We start from the raw sequence: 19,363 nt of genomic DNA on the forward strand, positions 1-19,363 counted from the left end.
TTCTGACTCTAGGTTTTACTATAATAAATCCTTGCATTTAAGTAATACTTTTCTTTTAAAAATGCTTTCCTACCCATTATCTCATTTTATTCAACAAACCTGAGAGATAAGCAAAGAAGTTATCTCCTATTTTGTAAAATGAAAAGCGCTACATAAATGTGAGTTATTATTATTCCATTTAACAGAGTAGAAAACTGATGTTTATAGAGGGTGAGTGACTTGCCTTAGGTCAAATAGTACTAGGCCCTCATGGTTTATAGTATTGTAGAAGGATGACACCAAACTAAGATAGCTGTAATGTGCTATATAAAAATATATTTTAAAAGTTAGAAAAAAACAAATTACTTTATGAAATCTGTGAGGAAACAGTCATTACCAACTGGGAGTAGGCTTCATAGAAAAGACAGTATTTGATTTGGGCTTTAGAAAATCAATCAATCTATCTATCGATAGATAAAGCCTTCATTATACCCTTGCCGTGTGCCAGGCTCTATCCTGAGCAGGAAGGATACAAACACAAGCATGTAAGACATTCCTTGCTTTCTAGGGAGCTTACATTCTGATGGGGGAAGACAGTACATAAAAGGGATCTGGCAAGAGGACACCTTGGGAGGAGGAAGAAAAGAAGTTTGGACAATGGAGGCGGGTCCCTTTTGAAATAGTTGTCTATATAGGTAGTCACCAAATCAAGAGAGTGGGCCTCAGGGTGTGGGTTTCTCCAGGGTGGCAAGGTGGCTGGGTTTTAGGAGGAGGAAGCTGGCTAACAGTTGAACCTGCTAAGAAGGAGTGTATTTGTCATGAGCACATGGTATATATTCAAGTGATAGAGAAATGACAAATGGCTGAGGCTGGAGTGGGGGTGGGGGAAGTGCATAGACTCTAGAAGAAATAAACTAGTAGGAGATAAGCTTGAGGAAGAAGGGTGATATCGGTAATGGAAGACCTTGAATGTCATACAGAGGAACCTGGAATTTCTTTGGCAGGTAATAAGGAGCTGCTGAATGTTTTTGAATAAAGAAATGGCAGGGCCAGATCAATGCATGAGGAGGATGGGTCTGTCACTGATATATAGAGGGGGGAACTATTAGGAAGTCATTGTAATAGTTCAAGGTGTGGTAATGAGGGTCTGTGCTAACTAAGGTGGTAGCAGTGAGACTAGAGGAGGGGACAGATCTAAGAGATATTGTAAATATAGAATCAATGGGACATGGTTACTGATTGGATATGAGAGGAAAGGGAGAGAGACTGACCAAAGGTGACCATAAAATGATGAATATTGGAGACATTTTCAGTGTCAGACACTCTACTATCAGAGGCGGTGCCATTGATAGAAATAGTAAAATTGAAAGGAAGAGCAGAGTTGGGGAAAAGGTATAACTTGGGACTTAAGTTTGAAATACTTTTGGGGACATCCTGATGGTGATTATCCTGAAGGAGACTGGAGATGTGAGTCTAGGATTCAGGAAAGAGTCCTGGCTAAAGATAAAGATTTGGAAGTCATGTGTGTGGGGGTGGTATTTGGAGCCATGGGAATTAATGAGATTGCTAAGTGAGCATTTATTGAAAGAAGACAGCAGGACCAAAACTGGAGGAATATATTTACTTTCTGTTAGCTACTTCTGTCCTTCTGGCTTGTAACATGACTTTCTCTAGGCCTGACTTCCTTTCTGTGGGTCCCTGCCCACTGGCATGTTAGAAAGTAAAAGTGACAGCAAAGGTTACAGAAACCAAGTGGGCAATAAGCCCCTGGGCAATTGAGGCCATAAGATGAATCTACTTTTTCTTGAATCCTAGAGGAGCTCCACTCCTGTGCAAAATGCATAAAACAGAGTTAAAGAAATTGTGAAGATGTGGGGTACCTTCAGTATCACTTCCCTTATCCAGTTGATGGTCAAGTCCAGTCAATTTTATCTCCATATGCCTGATCCATTCCATCCTTTCCATAGAAACCAGTATAATCTAGGTCCTTTCTCTTCGCTCTAGCCTAGACTATCACCCCTCTGAGGAAATGTGCTGGGTTGTGGGTTTAGGTTTTATTTTACCATCTTTATGTCCCTACCAGGGCCTACCACAGTGCCTTGTACATAGGAGGTGGTTAATAAATGCTTTTGAATTTGTTGAGACTCTGGTTGCTTCTCTGATTGCAGTTAGTCAAGACATGAACAAGTTAGGCAGAGAGTTAGGGCAAATAAATAAAATTTCAGATAAGTCTGGAATTCTTGAGTCTACCTGGAAGGCTGCTTTACTGAATCCAGAAACTCCACAGGTGTACCCCATTTTAAGAATTTCTCATAAATGTATGGCCAAAATTAAAACTTAGGAGTGATTTTTCGCATTATAAAAAAATAATCACAAAATTCCATTATAGCAAGGTCCTCTAGAGCACTGAAGCTATTTAAAAAATCCCCATTTCCCACATTCACAAAATTTCAGAGTTGAAAGAGGCCTGGGAACTTCTAATCTAATTCTGAGTCCAATATCTAAATTCTTTCAACATCTTCAACAAGTGGGCATCCATATTGTTTAGCTCTCTCCATGATGGGGAATTTAATATTGCAAAGATGCAGCCCATTCCATTGTTGCATAGCTCTAATGTTCACAAAGTTCTGTGTTGTGTTAAAATTTGTCTCCCTTTAATTTTTTCCCATTGGTCCTCATTTTCTTTTCTTAAGATTTATATGTACCTTTTCAGGAATGTAGCAATTATTTGAGTTTAATATTTCTTTAAGTACCAATATTTTGTGAGTATAATGTGAAGTACACCTATACCCATGAACTTCCTTTCCATCCAACCAGTCTCTGGATTGGTGCTGAGATTAAAGAGTAAATAGTAATTTCTCATTCTAATCCCCTAATACCATTATTGGAAGTTTTCCTGAACTCTTAGGAAAAGCAAATTTGCAGTTATCTGGAGTCAAGATTTAGACTTCTTTAAAGTAACCCAGTCTTTCTGAAACCTCATGCTATTTTAATTCATGGTTCTCAGGTGTCTAACTTGGCCTTCAAAGTCCCAGGAAAAGGCCACTCAGCAGCTTACTAAGATTAATAACTTGGCAAAGCAGTCCTGACTTTTGGCTTCTGCCTGTTCCAATCACTTTCCAACTTAGAACTATTGCTCACCTATGCACTAGGTCCTTGATCCTTTGTTAGCTCGAGAGGGATTTCAATGATCAGTAACATTGTTTTGGCTTGATTTCTTAATCTGTAAAATCACAAAAGTTACTGGGGTCATACTCAAAGGAATATTGGTCATTCTGCCAATTCAAAATTCAGCAAAGCAGTCATTCTGTTTTCCTGACCTTACCCAAGGCACTGTCTGAGAGTCAAGGTAGAAATGAGCTAGTTAAATGTGATCACTGTATATAGCCAGTATTTATAATTCATACTTTAGAATGGATTTGGGGACCTGAACTATCCAGATTCTTGTAGAAGTAGCTTAATGAAGGCAAATTTCAAATGACAAAATTAATAACGGTCACTTGGTCATTCCTTCTGTCTCCTTGGACAGAGGTCAGACACATTACTGCAACCAGGTGTTGCTTCATTGATTAGCCCCCTGGGATCCTAGTGCAGAAACTGTCAGGGGGCTCTTTGAAAACCCTTCTCTTCAATTTATGTGTATCTAGGTGGACCTTTGTCTCATTGAGGTAGGAACATCATGACATAAATATAAGCTTTAAGCATTCTGATCTCGTAAGGGGAAGACAGTAGTAATAGGTGTTTGGGGGCAAAGCCAGAGCTTCAGGGCAGGAATAGATTATAAGAGATGGATGCAAAATATGGGATCTGCAAAATGAGAGGTTGGATTAGATAGCCTCTGAGAGCTTTCCCTTCTAGCTCCAGATCTATGATTAAATCAACCATTGTTTCATTGTAACATGAATGAAAATCTGTAACGACATGCCACACGACTATTGTGACCTGTTCTGTTAAATATCTTCTCCAGTGACTTAGGAGATGCATATATGGGAAGGAAAGGGAAAGGGAGGAGGAAATAAGTATTTGTAAATGCTACGTGCCAGGTAGAATGCTAAGCATTTTACAGATCTCTCTCATTTGGTCCTCACGGTTACCCTGGGCAGTAGGTACCATTCTTTTCTCTATTTTGCCAGCAGAGGAACCTTGGCAGACAGGCTAAATGATTTGCCCAGGTTCACACAGCTTCACACAGGCTGGATCTGAATTCAGATTTTCCTGACTCTGGGACCAATTCCCTATCCACTGTGCTACCTAGCGGCTTCATATGGCCTGCTTATTGAATTTTCAAGAAACTTCTGGGGGTCATTACTGCTTCTAGAATAAAATACAAATTGCTAATTTGAACTTTAAAACCCTTTACAATATGGTTCCAACATATTTTCCAGCTTTCTTTTCACATTGCTTCCCTTCTATACACTATTAGACTGCTGACTGTTCCCTGTATGTGCCATTCCATTTCTTGCTTTTGCCCATCCTCTGTATAGATTATCTCTTTCCTCTGCACTTAAAATGCCTTCTCCTATGGTCTTTACCTGGTAGGATTTTTGGCTTCCTTCAGGAAGCCAACTTAAGTGCCACCTTATGTGGGAGACTTCTGATGCCCTCAAGTTATTTGCGCTCTCCCCACAAATGACTTTCTATATAGATTTTTTTTTTTAACTTACCTGTATACAAATTATTTTCCCTCAGGAGAATGCAAGCTTCTTGATGGTAGAAAGTGTTTAGTTTTTGTATTGGCAGAATCTAGCACAGTAACTGACATATAAGCACCTAAGAAGTGCTTGTTAAATGAATGTCATGTTCTCATTGTACTCTGCTGTAGATAGACCACTTTTGGGGTGCTTGGGAGTTCAGGGTACCACACTTCAGGAAGTACTTTGACACAGTGTAATGGATTCAGAGAAAGGGTTGGTAAAATGATGTCATGTGAGGTTTGGTAGAAAGAATTGGGCATATTTGTCCTGGAAAAAAGAAGTCTTAGGAGTGTGACACAGTAATTGTCTTCAAATAAGGTCAGCTTTGCTATGACATTCACGTTCTCCCAAAGCACTCTGCTCTGCAGAATCACACAAAATAAACCACAGGACTTATGGGGAAAATTGGGTTAGAGGCACACCACTCAAAAGTTTAATTGGTGACACATTAAAAATAATAAAAACCTAATAAAAGTGGTAGCAATGATTAAGAACTATATCAATACTGAAATAAGTAATGGTCAGCCTGCTGACCAAGTGCAACACATGTTCCACATCATAACCCTAAAACTACAGTCAGTTTTGATATAACACTTGTTTTGAAAACATCAATAGGATAGATATATTAGGAAACGTTTTGAACATACTCAAATTTTTAGTTCCAGACCTGGTTGGGAAAGTCTCACACAAACTGGGCATGTTAGAACTCTGGGCCTGATGGGTGGGAGAGAGAGCAGAAGCCCTGGCAGGTGGTTCAGATCATCCCTTCTCTTTGGGCAAAGACCTGAAGTTGGCTTGTGGAAGTAGGTGTCAGAAGGGTGGCAGCTTGTGGGTTACTGTGCAGTGGGGCAGTTTTCTGCATTCTCTGGGGGCTTTTTTTGTGGACAAAATTGCTCACCAGTGAACAGGAAATTCAAATTATGCTTAAAATGTCCCCTAGTATATCAATCATATTGGCATTTTGGAAGTAAGCATTATGGTAGAACTGATGGTATTTGAAGGAGTGTGATGTGGATGTGTTTGACTTGGTCCACTTGACCCCAGGAGGTATCACTAGGACTAATAGGGAGAAGTGGCACAGAGGCAGATTTCAGCTACATATTAATTATAAAGATCTTCCTGACAATTAGAACTAATGAAAATGGAATGGGCTGCAGGGGGAGGCAGTGATTTCCCAGAGATCTTCAAACAAAGGCCAAATGACCGCCTGCTGAGGCTATTGTACGAGTATGTGGAGGTTGGGGTGGGGACAATTATTATTTAGCCACAGGTTGGATTAGAGGACCTTTAGGTCCCTTCTAGCTTTGAGATTCTGGGGTTCTGTATGTTCAAAATTGGGAGGGGAATAGAGAACAAAGGAAAATGTGTGTTTAAAAAAAGAGAGAGCTGTGAAAGCATAAGGATTCCATCAGGGATATAGAGTACCTTCAGGGGCATCCAGAAAAGAGTAGTTAACTGGCTAGAGTCAAGCCAGCTAGGAGACTTGATAGAAATAAAAGCAGCTTAGCAGGGTAGAGATAGTGGTGTAAGGGTGGAGGTGGAGTTACTAGGTGCCCCCCAAAGAGACTAATTCAGGGAGATTTGTGTGAGTTGTAGGAAACCAAGGGAGTATTATTGCTGAGGAGGTCAGTGGCTGCCTGGAATGTAGTCTGGTCTGAACATCAGGGGTTAAGACCTGTAGAAACGAGACAGAAAGGGCCTTACTTCCTAAGTGACCAGGAATGCTGAAAGTACTTTCTTTGGAAGGAGGATAGGATTAGGAACTGAAATTGGAAGTGACTCTGAATAGTGTTTAAAGTAAGCCAAGCTGAATGCAATAATCATTATGTCTAGGAATGACCTACCAGAATATATGCATATCCTAAGATTTCTTCATACTACACTACATCATGGATGCATAATTCTCTGGAAAAAAATCCTGATACGTCCTCATTCATCACCCTTTCTCTTATGATGAGAGCAGTAACAAGTTATCAGAACACAAGAGTCTCTTCTTGTTTAGATTTCCTTATCCTCTTTCATAATAGCATATTGATATCACACTTTCACATTTACAAAATATTTTCCAAAGAGCAAACCGGTGAGACAGGTAATAGAACTAGTGTTATCCCCATTTTACAGATGCAGAAACTGTATCTTAGAAAGATAAAGTGACTGGCCCACAAACACATTTCTAATGTCAGAGGTGAAATTTGAGTGTGGGTTCCTGCTTTCAAATCCAGTACTGTTTACGCTATATCTTGCTATGTCTCATCACAGATCACATCTCCATGTATGTTTGCATGCCTATTATTTTTTCTGTGAAGTCTTTTTTGATCCCTGCATTCAGAATTTATCATTCATCCAGTCTTATTCTTATGCTTTCTATGCACTTAAATAGTATTCAATTTTATATTTTGGCTATTTGGGCTTATCTTCTCTATACTCTATAGGAATGTAAGCTTCTTTAGGGCAGGCATTTTCTCTTTGTCTTTGCAGCACTACTTGTATCTAGCACATAATGGGCACCTAACAGATGTCTACAAATCTGAAGAATTTATCTAAAGCACAGGACTTGATTCTGGGGTCAAGCACATTTATACAATCAGAATATATCTTCCTATGTACGATCATGCCATAAGGAACTGGAGGTGGAAGTATTGGGACTTTGACTGTGGGAGATTTTTCTTGGATAAGTGCAAGGGGAAGGCACCATGTCCTGCCTCTGGCCTCCGGTGACTACTTGGCAATTGTCAACTTGGCCATTCATCCCTGTACTGTGCCAGTGGACCTTGTGTGTGCCACGTCCCTGATGGATGGTGATGCTCTCCAGAATAGAGACATAAGAAATTGCATCACCAGAGTACCAAGTTAAGCCTGGCCTGATTTAGTACAGGGAAAAATGACAGCTGCTGTGCTCGGCTGGTTTCTACCCAGCAGAAAGCTATTTTTTGCAAATAAAATGGTAAGTTGCTAATCAGAAAGATAAATTAAGAAGCATTAAGATAATGATGGTCTAATCACCGTCCACACTGAGAATTGCTAGAATGAGTATCCAGGCTACCAGACGCTTATGCACATTTGGTGATTATTCGTATTATGACAAGGGTGATGGACTCTAGGGTTGGAATCTGTTTCTATAGTGAAAACCACAATACTAGCCTTGAAACATTCTCTGTCTCCTTAGTAGAGGAGGAGAAGACTCTCTGGAGGTCATCTGATCTATCCCCCTGCCTCTAAGCTGGCCTCTCCTAAACCATTACAGATGGCTAAGTATTGTTCCTATTCCCTTTTTCCCATTTCTTGCTGTTTTGCAGTATCTCTGCTGCCAACATCTCAAACTCAACATGTCCAAAACTAAACTCATTATCTTCCCCTAAAAAAGGCTGCTCCTGTAACTTGTTTCTGCTGATGGCTCTACCATTCTCCTGGCATTCAGGCTTGCAAACAGAATTATCTTTGACTCTTCCCTTTTCCTTCATCTCTCCCCCTCCCCCCAACTTCTAATCACTTGCCAAGTCCTGTTGATTCAACCAGTGCAATGGCTACTTCTCTCTCATCAAACTGCTTTTCCATTCCCTCTGTCATTATCTTTTGTACAGATTATTGCTGAAGCCTCCTGATCAAGTCTCCCTGCCTCCTGGCCATATCCCTTATCACCCACTCTTCCTGTCATCAGTCCTTTGTTCCTCATTGCCTCTGATTAAAATGTAAAATCCTGCAGCCCACACTCTAGGAGGCCCTCAAGTTAATTTGGTTCTACCTTATCTTCATATGCCCCTTTCAAATTTCTTATAGCACTTGTTCTGAACCTCTCCTATATACATAAAACTCTGATATCATTGTTTCCCCTACCCCAATTCTCACTCCCCTGTGTAAGCTCCTTCAGAGAAGGGTGTATGTCATCTTGGCATTCCCAGAACCCAGCACATTCCTCTGTACATAATAGGTGATTGAATGTTTGTTGTTCATTCAAGTCCCACTTCTTCCTTCCCTAACTATCTTAAGTGAGGTCACTGCATTCAGTTCAAGAGTTAAGTCCATCCACTGGAGAGTCAGCTAAATACATAGCTTTGGCCTGAGAGCAACTGAGGAAGAGGTACCCCCTCTGGGAGGGAATTGGCAACAAGTCACCGAGAAGAACCTAGGAGTCCTTTGCTATGCAGGAACATCCATTATAAACACATAGAATGCCAGAGATGGATAGAGGTTTAAGTCTAGTCTATACCCTTAATTTCATAGATAGGAAGACTGAGGCCTAGAAGACACAAGTAACTTGCTTGTGATCATACAACCAATGATTTGTAGTTCTAGACTTGCACCCAAGTGGCTCTCTCCCAGGCCTGTGCACTCTTTCACTACACCTTGAATGTTTCTCAAGGATAATGCCAAGCTAATGAGAAAGTTGGAGAAGACCTAACCTGAATCCTATTTACATTGTACTCCCCTGACCATCCCCAGTGGTGAAAGAGTTTCATTATTCATAGCCAGGGCCTCAGTGGAGATTTTTCTAGGATTTCCTTCCCACTCGCTATTTAGCTTGGCCCTGCCAGTGGGCTCTCCGGATTGGTTCAGCCCAACTTGACACATCACTTACCAAGCATTTATTGAATGCCTATGCTAGAAGTGGGATCCTGGGGGAACATATAAGGAAAAATGAGTGTGGATACCTGATAGCTTCAACCTACCCTAACTTTATTGGAGGGACAGAGGACTTGCCATGTTGTCACGGTGCTGTCATGACATGGTTGTCTGACCTTGGCTGGCTCATTCTCTCTCTGAACCTTCCAAGTCAAGTGCAACATGAACGGCTGTGTGTGTGTGAGTGAGTGTGTATGTATGAAAGTGTCCATGTGCATGTTTGCATACATATGTCTATGTGTACAGGGGCTGGGACAGCAGTGGTCAGCAAGGTCTGTTGAACTCCATGAAAGGGGAAAAGAAAAATATTTAGAAAGGAAGAGACTGACAGAGGGAGGAAGAGGTGATGGTACAAGCATCTTTTCCACTGTGCTGGGCAGCAGAGAAAAATAAGTTATGTGCACCATTATCTCTTGCCTTGATTATTGTAATGGCTACCTAAGCGATCACACGGCTTCCTTTTTTTCCTCTCTCCTATCTCCTTTTTGACGTTAGATTAATCTTAGAATCACAGAACATAACAGTATTAAGCAACCTTAGATTTCTTCTAATTTAAGGTCCTCATTTTACAGTTGTGGAGGATGAAATTTAGAAAGGTTTAAACAACTTACCTAAGACCACAGAGCAGGGTAAGTGGAAGATTCAGGACTAGAATTGGCATCTTCTGACTCTTGTGGTCCAGAGAGTCATGCTGTCTCTACTATCCCCGGCTACTCTCATCTGATGCACAGTTCTGATCTGTCATTCACCTGCTCAAACCTTCAGTCACTCCCTTTTACTTACTAAACAACCCAGTTAGGATTGCTTGCTATTCCTCTCACCGTCCATGCACTTTTCTTCCTCCATGCTGTTGTATGCTGTTGTACCGTGCCCTGTAGCTGCAAGGCCCTCCCCTATTTGTTAAAACCCTATCCCTCCCTCAAGAAGCCTTCCTGTACCTCATTAGGTAGTCTCTCCTTCCTCTGAGTTCTTGGTTTATGATCATCCCATTCTGTTTTGTTATAGCTGGAGCTGGAGTAAACGTGCGCTTGTGTCCACCTACACACACAGAACCACTCCGGTTGGCAGGTTCAGAGAGAGAGTGGGGATCGTGAGGCAGTCAAGGTCAGACAAGTCTGTCACAACAGCACCGCGACCACACGGCAAGTCTTCTGTCTCTCCAGTATAGTTAGGGTAGGTCGAAACCACCCGGTGTCCATCCACTTTGCTCACTAGATTAGAAGGGTCTTGAGGGGAGACTGGGTGTCTTATACATCTTTTTATCTCCCCCATTCCCGAGCTCAAGGCCATGGAGATAATGCAGTCATTAACAATTTCTTGAAGGAATGAATAAATGAAGTTATCTGGGCAAATGTGTGTAATCCCTGCAGTGGTGAAGTTGCCAAGGGATACCAGGGGCCTGGTCAGAGTCTGGCAGAGGCCTGTTTTATCTGCTCCAGTTGTCTTTGTTCTTCTGCTGGGCTACCTCCCAGTTGGCCTGGGGGTTAAAGGAAGGAAAAGATCAGGAGGGGTCAGCCTTTTCCTTGGCCTGACCAGGTGCTGACAGGCACTGACTTTGTATCTAAACAAAGGCCTCTTGCTTCCTTCATGACCCTGGCCTAGAGCAGAGGGCTCTTTCCAGGACATCTGGAGATCTTCACTTTAACCATGTCCATTGCTCAGTGACTGGTGTTCCTGCTTAAGCAGCATCTTGGTGGGGCCATTTGACTTTTCAGTTGAAATGCTAGTGGGGGGCGTGGTTAGGGAAGGGGCAAGGAGGGAAAGGAAGGCTTTGAAGCACTCATATCTGTCTTGAGGGAGAGGTCAGTGAAAAGTATTGCTGATACTTTTAAGTGGCCTGAATTCAACTTAATCAACACTTGCAAAATGCCTCTTGCACATGTACTTAAATTCAGGATGACTCCCTTATTTTCTTCCACCATTAATTGTCATAGTTGCCTGTACAATGGGAGGACAGTGAGGCCAAGTCAAGGCTACTTCTGTACTCCTGCTCATTGCACTACCTCCTGATTATGTTTCAGGTACAAGGTATTATGATGTAGTGAAGAGACCAGGGACTTTATTCTGAGGACCTAGGTTCAGGGCCTGGCCCTCCTACTGACACTATCTGTGTGATCTTTCTGAGACTCAGTTGGACTACACAATCTTCTAGCTCTAAATACTATATTGGGGGTTTTTTAAATTCCCATAAAACCAACTGGGCAAGGTCCCAGGGGTTTAGATCATTATGCAGTCTTCATTGACACCCCATAGCTATTGGACAGATGTTTGATTACCCCTAGGATAAAACAGTCCCTGATAGGAGGTGGGATAAAGGGGGCTCTTTAGAACCTTTCTCCTATCTCTTCCTACTACCCCTACATAGCACCTGGGAGCCTATAGCAACACTAGCCCAGACAAGAAACATGTGGTTGTTGGCCATGTTCTCAACCAAGTGGATGTGTGTATGTGTGAGGGGCGAAAGGCAAATCTAGTTTGAAATTCCTGAAGATTCTCTTTTCCAGAAAACAAACCTTTCTCCAATGTCTTCCCCAGCAGCTGCTAAGCTGCTGAATTTATTGGATCTGTTTACAGTTTGTGACAGGATTGAAAGAAAGTGGATTTTTAAAAAAATTTATTTTTCCCTCATCTTTGGTTTCTAATTTGCTTGGGGATTCTCCTCGCCCCAGGGGTCAAGTGACTTAGAAGCCATCAAGACCCAGCACAGCTCTCTGTCATGTCAGCAGGGCTCTGCTTGAAAGACTCCCTGATGAGGGGCCACCCAGGGGGTTGCTCCCAGCTCTAAGTACCTGCTGGGGATAGGAAACATGCCCTGAAACTAATGGGGACCAGATGGGGCAGCACGGCCCCTCCACCTGGGTTTTTCCACAAGGGAAATGCTCAGATTACCAGCATTGGGATCAGGATTTTCATACTCATTTCTTGGTACTTCTTCAGCACCTTTGTGCCCCCAGCCTCTTTCCATGTGTTTTCTATTCATCCTGAACAATGTAGAGGGAAGCTATTTGTCCATGCCATGTGTAGTAGAGCTAAGAAAATTACTAGGAAGAATGAGAAATCCTAATTTCCTCCATCCAGTGGCCCATGGTTCTGGGGACGTTTTTCTAATGATTCTGAGTGCAAGTGTCTCCCTACTTTTTTAGACAATCCACATACCTTTCCTCCTTCTGAAGGAGGCTGGAAACTTATCACTTCTGGGGAACCTTCCTTGATTACTCCCTTTTTACCCCCACTTCACAAAATCCTGTCTTCCTCCAAGGTTCTATTCAGGTGCCATGTTCTCTGTGAAGTCTGTCTTGATCATCCCACTGGCTACAACTTTCTTTAGCCTCAATTTGCCTTGTATCCTATGTATTTATGCTGTATTCCACATAATATATAGCTCCTTTCCCCACCAACAACAGCAGGCAGGTTGGTATAATACAATCAGGCAACCAGGATTCAAATCCAGCCTTTGATGCATGTATGACCTTGGACAAGTCACTTAGCCTTGGACCTCAGTTTTCTCATCTATAAAAAGAGAGGGCTGGACTTGATGGCCTCCAAGGTCTCTCTAGTTCAAAATCTATATCCTATGACTAGATGGCCTTAGGAGCACCTTCTAGCTATATAGTTCTGTAATCCTAGAGGGGAAAAAAATCTCTTGAGAGTTAGCCCTGTTTTGTTTTGTTTTTGTTATCACAGTGCCTTACTCATAGTAAGTCCTTAGTAAGTGGTATTTGAATTAAATTCCAAAAAGTGTTCATGTATGTAGTTTGTGCTTTAGTGATTTGTACTTATTTTTATGTGTCTTTGTAAGGGTGTTGGGGAGGGTTCATGAGTGGACATTCTGTCCTCCTTATTGGGCTAGGAACTCCTAAAGGGCAAGAACTGTATCTTCCCTTCTTTTAGACATATAATGAGAACCCAGTTTATGTGGGCTTCCTCTCTACTTTGGAAGTCTGTTTTCTTCTGCTCTCTGGAATGCCATCCCAGTTCTTACCCTCTGTGGTCATCTTCTCAGACCAGCTAAAAAGGTTCCTTCCCATTCTGCTCTCAGTCAATAACTGGAAATCCACTATGGGTTTGCTATGTGCAAGACTCCATCCTCATGTGTTATGAGGGATACAGAATTATAGACACGGTGTCTAACCTAAAGGATGTTACAGTCTATTGAAAAGTTATTCATTAATGCAAATGAAATAGTTAGAGAACAACTAAGCATAATAGTTCAAAGAAAGGGGAGATCTCTATGAGTTAGAGTAAAGAATGAATGATGGCTCCATAGAAGAGATGAGCCATGAGCTGGGCTTAGGGGCATTCACAGACAGAATCACACAGAATGTTAAAGTTGTCAAGGACCCCAGAACTCATCTAACCCAACCAAGTACCCAAATAAGGATGAGTTGTGATCATTCAACCTCTGCTTGAAGACCCCTAAAGACACCATCTGCCAAGGCATTCCATTCTACTTTAGGATAGTTCTAATTTTTAGGATTCTTTTCCTTACCTGTAGCCTCTTTTTAACTAATATTCATTGCTCATAGTTCTGCCCTCAGGGGCCAAACAAAATGCGTTTATTCCTTCTTTCATATTTCAGTCCTTCAAATATTTCAGGATAGCTATCATTTCTTTCCTAAATCTTCTCTCATTAAACTTAGTTCTTTCAACCAACCCTTGTGTAGAATGATCTCTAGCTTTGTTAACCTACCGATTGCTTTTATCTGTGTACAGTCCTACTTAATATCCTACCTAAAACCTGGCATTCATTTTCAATTCTTTCCAACAAAAACTAAGTACCTGTTATATTCAAGGCAAGTTCTTGCCCCTTCAGAAAACTTGCATCCTAATACAATGTGTATGCAACATACTTATAACTAAGTATGACACAAGATAGGGGTAAAGAAAAAACACGAATGATTTATTGTAAGAAAATTGAGGAAGAGATAACATTCAGTCATTTCCCAACCTTCCTACTGTGACCTCCTATTAAATTCAGTGAAATGCAATTCAATCAGCAACTATCTCTTTTGTAGAGAGCTCTGTGCTAGGTCTTAAGAGTATGGAATTGGTACCATAGCACATATAATCTGTCCCACACATTTTAACACTTATACTGTCTTACATTATTCTCTGTTTCATGTATGCTAGTCTTCTTTCTCCAACTAGATTGTAAACTCTTTGAAGGCAGGAACCTTATCTTTTCATTTATTTATTAATTCATTAAATAAGTATTTATTAAGTACCTTCTGTAGGCTGGACCCGGTACCAAAGGGTAGAGATACAAAGAGAAAAACAAACCAATCTCTGCTCTCAAAGAGCTTACATCCTTTTTCTGATACTTCTCTGTCTTATGGTACTTGGTATTTACCCACAGAAGACAGCCCACTGCACAGCATTGAATATGCACATAGTAGGTAGTCAAGAAATGGTTTTTGATTGGTTGATATAGTACTTTGAGATTGCGAAGTGCTATAAAAATGTCTGTGTGAAAATATGTATCATTTGAGCCTCTCAACAACCTTGTAAAATAGACAGAAATGTTATTATTACTATTTTATGTCTGAGCAACTAAGGCATAGAGGCATTAAGTGACTTGTCTAGGGACATACATCAAATAAATGTCTGAGGTAGGATTTGAACTCAGGTCTTCCTGACTTTGCTACAGACCTGTTGTGTGACCTTGGGCAAATAAATTTCCTTTCTTCCTTGTCAATAAAATTAGCATCATGATATTTGCTTCAACTTTATTTTTTGTAAAGCATGAAGTGCTAAAAATATATGTTGTTTTTATTATTATCCCTTGGGAAGTATGGAAATGTAATGCTCTGCATTTCCTCTTTGGGTCCCAGCAACAAAGGTACTCTTCCTCTAGCCAGTGGTCTCTTTCTCTGGGTCAGCAGAAATATCATCCATTAGTGTGGTTAAGGGGAGAGGTAGAAGAACAGTTTTCTCCCTTCTTACATTAGAAAACTCCAGGGAAGAAGTGAGTGTTCAAATAGTAGCAAAGTAAAGCCTTCTGGGGCACAAGATCTAGGTTGGCATTGCCCTGCTGGCAAGCGAAGAACAAAATAGGGGTTAAGAACTGAACTTTAAATCACTTTTTCAAAAAATTGCTCACCTCTAACACATTGTCTGGTGCTAATTAAACGTTTAAGCAGCTCCACTGGGGGACCTTGAAGATCTGGGCAATTTTATCCTTTGCCACAATAACCGTTAATCAGCCAATAACAGTGCCTCAAGCCCTGCAAAGACTGGGTCTCACCTGGCAACCACGATCTGTTCCAATTTCATTAAAAAAAATTAAATGAATAGCATGTTTTGCCTTCCTCTCCCATGCTCCTATCCCTCTTTCCCTATCCCAAACATGAAAGAGTAGAGGATGGGCGCTTTCCCCCCAAACTGATGAAAAATTAACCGGCTCTGCAGAGAGAATTCCCCAGTGGGGAGCTGTGGGAAGTTAGAGGGGGGCTTTTTCGCTGGCTGGTGTCTTATGTGGGCCGTATTTGGGCTGTGCTCTGAGAGCTCCAGAGATCCTCCTTGATAATTCTTTAGCCCCTGCATCCTCAGAGCAGCTTTGAATGGCTGTGCTCTTCACCCTAATCAGTTTCTCCTCTGTAAGCCAGATGTGCCCAACAATGCTACAGCGTCTTGACTTAATGCATACCCCCAGGTATTTCTCAGTGGGAGAGGCAGTGCTCATAAGACCCCAGCTATGGACTGTTCTTCCCTCCATAGTGATTCTCTCTCTATGATATACCAAAGGTCTATTTTTTTGTTCTGCATTTTTCCACCTTCAGTTTTAGATTTATCCAGGCTTTAGTAATGTGGTCTGATGGAAAAACCACAGGACTGAGACCACAGTTATTCGTAGGGCATCTGCAGGGTATACCCTGGCACACCCTAACTAGCATACCAGCAGTCAGTCCTCTTGCCAAGGTGGGGCTACCAAGTTCTAGAGTGCCCTGGGGACAGATGTGATTTTCCTAGTCTCTGGGGACCTTCAGTTGCTGTCTCCGCCACTGCTCCTACTCCTGCTTCCGATTCATTTCCCTTCTGCCAATCCTAAGAGATTGGTGCCGGAGAAAGAAGGAGGCTCCTTCAGTGACTCGGTCACCCTGAAATCTGAGGCCCTTCTGCCACCCTCTTCTAGACTCCTGGGCACTTCTTTGTCTGCTCCAGTGGCACGTTCACTTGGTGGATTCCTGCTCTTTGTCAGGGTCAGGTGGGATGTCTGCCCTCCTCCTTTGCCAACTCCAGGAAACCCTACTTGTGCTTGAGAATTCAAGCTGCATGCTTTCAGGTCAAGCAAGGAAAAACTGGCTGGATTTTTCTTTCTCCTTTGAATTCTCTGACCACTTTGATTTCAAGTAAAGTCAACAAGCATTTGTTAAGGGTTCTGTGCCCTTAGCACTGAGGACACAAAGGAAGGTTTAAAAAAAAGTCCCTCCTCTCAAAGAGCTCACAGTCTAAAGACCTCATTTCTGTGACTGAGTCCATAGCATATGGCCCTGGGCATTCTGATTTGTAAGGCAGTTTTAAAGTTCTCATAAGTCAAATAGGGTTAGATGGTCTCTTTGGTCCCTGACTCAGTGAGAACTAGGGTGGTGTAATGGAAAGAGGAGTCAGAGGATCTGGGCTGGAATCCTAGGGATTCTACTGATTACAGTGTGACTTTGGTTAAGTCATTGTCCTTAGGCCTCCAGTTTTTTTTTTCCTTTACAAAATGAAGAAGGTAGATTGGATGATTTCTAAGGTCTTTTAAAACTAAATCTTATGATAGTGCCAGAGCTGTCCACAGGAAAAAAAAAAGCGGTCCTTCTAGAGAAAAGGGCTGTTTGGAAATAAGAAATAAATTCTATGAGATTACTCCCTAGTCCAGAACTTATCCTTCCATTCCCTCCCCTGCCCTATTGTCCCTGTCTTCTCTCCGAGTTGAGCTAAACTAGGTCTAGGTATGCTGTTTAGGCCTGGAAAGAGCAAAAACAGAGAACCCTGGCCCCCAGAGCAGGAAGTGAAATTGTCTCTTAAATCTCCAGCCAGCTCTTAGAGAAGCAGAGCCATAGCTGACCAATCAATATTTGATCTGATGGAGGTCTCTCCTGCCAGCCCCCTCCCCCACTCCCCAAGCAAGTCTCTTTATCTCCCTCTGGCTCTTCAGGCTTCTCTAGCCATCACTTTCTGCCAGGCTGATGTGCTCCGTTTTTATTTCCTGCGTCTGCATCTGCCTCTGCATCTGCTCCCACTGAAATCTATTACTGCTCTCTGGGGCTCATGCCCCTGACAGAGATTATTTGTACATGTAAATCAGAGGGCTGGGGATGGGAGTTATGCTGATCATCTCTCTGGCAGCTTGGTAGCAGCAAGGAGAGAGAGCAGGTGCCGGCCATGCAGGCAGCAGTTTGCGTTCAGCTCCTGACCAGGAGCTGATTTACTGTTGGTGCAGTGGGGACAGCCCAGGGCAGCAATGAGATGCTGGCCATGTCTAGGGCTCATTTCCAAGGAAATCTTTCTGTTGGTAGCACCCACACTGGGCTCTGAGGAAACTTTGGCCAGTCGGAGCCCCAGAGAGTGAACAAGAGTGGGGCGGCCTTTTGGCAGGGTGATGTGGTAATATTTCTTTTCTCCTTTCCTCCTCTGTTAGGACATACTACCCTCATAGGGTGGCTTACAAATATGCCCCATGACCCTGCCTGGCATTGCCCTGTGCCCCCAAAATGCTGTTTGACAAGACATGTTGGTGAGACCACAAATCTCTAGCTGAGAGAGAATGGAAATGCAATGGTTGTGATGCTGAGGGGGGGGGCAACATGAATTGCACTATCATCTATGTGAGAGGTAGTGTGCATGGTAGCTAGCACCCTTGCCTTGGAGTTAAGAACACCTGGATTCAAACATCAACTTAGATATTTACTAACCCTGTGATCCTGACCAGGTCATTATCTTTTCTATGCCTCAGTTTCCTAATTTATAAAATAAAGTGATTGGACTCAATGTCCTCAAGGGTAGAAGGGAATAAGCATTTATTAAACATCTATTTACAAGCCAGGCGCAGTGTTAAGTGCTTTACAGATAGTCTTCCATTTCATCCTCATAATAATCCTGTAAGGTAGATGCTATTTAAATCCTCATTTTCCAGTTGTGGAAACTGAGGCAAACAGATTTAGCAACTTGCTCAGGGTCACACAGCTAGGAAGTGTCTGAGGCTAAATTTGAACTCAGGTCCTCCTGACTCCAGGGCCGGAGCTCTATCTACTGTGCTTCCTAGTTGCCCCTATAAGTACCTTTTGACTCTAAATCTATGGTCCTATGATTCTATTTGATAGTGTGAGGGAAAGACCCAGACCACACTGTTAGACTATTTCTAATTATCTTGACTTTCCTTTCCCAATCTGTTGAAATTTTATCAACTCCTTCTGGATTTTGGAGCTGGTTCTATCATGAGCATATACAGAAAAATGGACCTCCAAGAGATACAGCCAGGGCCCATGGAGTAGTGGTGATTCCAGGCTCTAGCCACATTGTTTTATACCTAGACGCCTAGAGTAAGAAGGAATCTTAGAAGTCATCCAATTCAGTTGTGCCCAGTGGCTGGATGGCTTCTTCAATTTCCCTTATAAATCGATTAGCCTCTGCTTGAATCCCCTCTAGCAATGGAAAACTTACTACACTCTGAGGCCATACACAGAATCATTCCCTCTGAGGCCCAACTACTTGTCAAAATTCTTTTTTTTTTTGTTTGGGTATTACTGTGAATGAGAGATAAAATACAGTATTCTCTAAAGGGGTAAATCTTAGTGTCAGGGGAAGACCTGGGCTCAAGTCCTGCCTCTGATACATGGTAGCCGTGTGACCATGGACAAGGAGTTGCTGATCTCTGTTAGTGGAGGGCTGGAATTCCCCACATTGATGAAAACAGGTCCAAACCAAAAGAAAATTTGTATACTTATACACACATGCCATCCACAAAACCCTATTCCCATGCACATAGGCCCAGAGAAAGCTGTGTCACAGGGGAAATGTGAAAGTTTTCCTCCTCTTTCATTTATGCAAGCTAGAAAAGAGTATTACAGTGCCTGGGAGAAAGAATA

General features: G+C 42.1%; 1 protein-coding gene across 6 annotated transcripts in view; it reads left to right on the forward strand.

The window, feature by feature from the left end:
* Positions 1-19,363, forward strand: part of PKNOX2 (PBX/knotted 1 homeobox 2) — a 356,188-nt gene that overhangs the window by 147,097 nt on the left and 189,728 nt on the right. For 3 of the 6 annotated variants that reach the window (XM_069080546.1, XM_069080551.1, XM_069080549.1), the window contains exon 3: positions 10,299-10,466. The exons of 2 other annotated variants lie outside the window; for them this stretch is intronic. The gene's annotated coding sequence lies outside the window, so the exon portion shown is untranslated. The remainder of the gene's footprint in view (positions 1-10,298; positions 10,467-19,363) is intronic. One more of the 6 variants, XM_069080547.1, reaches the window with a different exon arrangement.

Source organism: Petaurus breviceps, unplaced genomic scaffold (assembly GCF_028583685.1).
Source record: "Petaurus breviceps papuanus isolate PSGF00001 unplaced genomic scaffold, PetGlider_PUasm1.0 91133, whole genome shotgun sequence".
Classification (NCBI taxonomy): domain Eukaryota; kingdom Metazoa; phylum Chordata; class Mammalia; order Diprotodontia; family Petauridae; genus Petaurus; species Petaurus breviceps.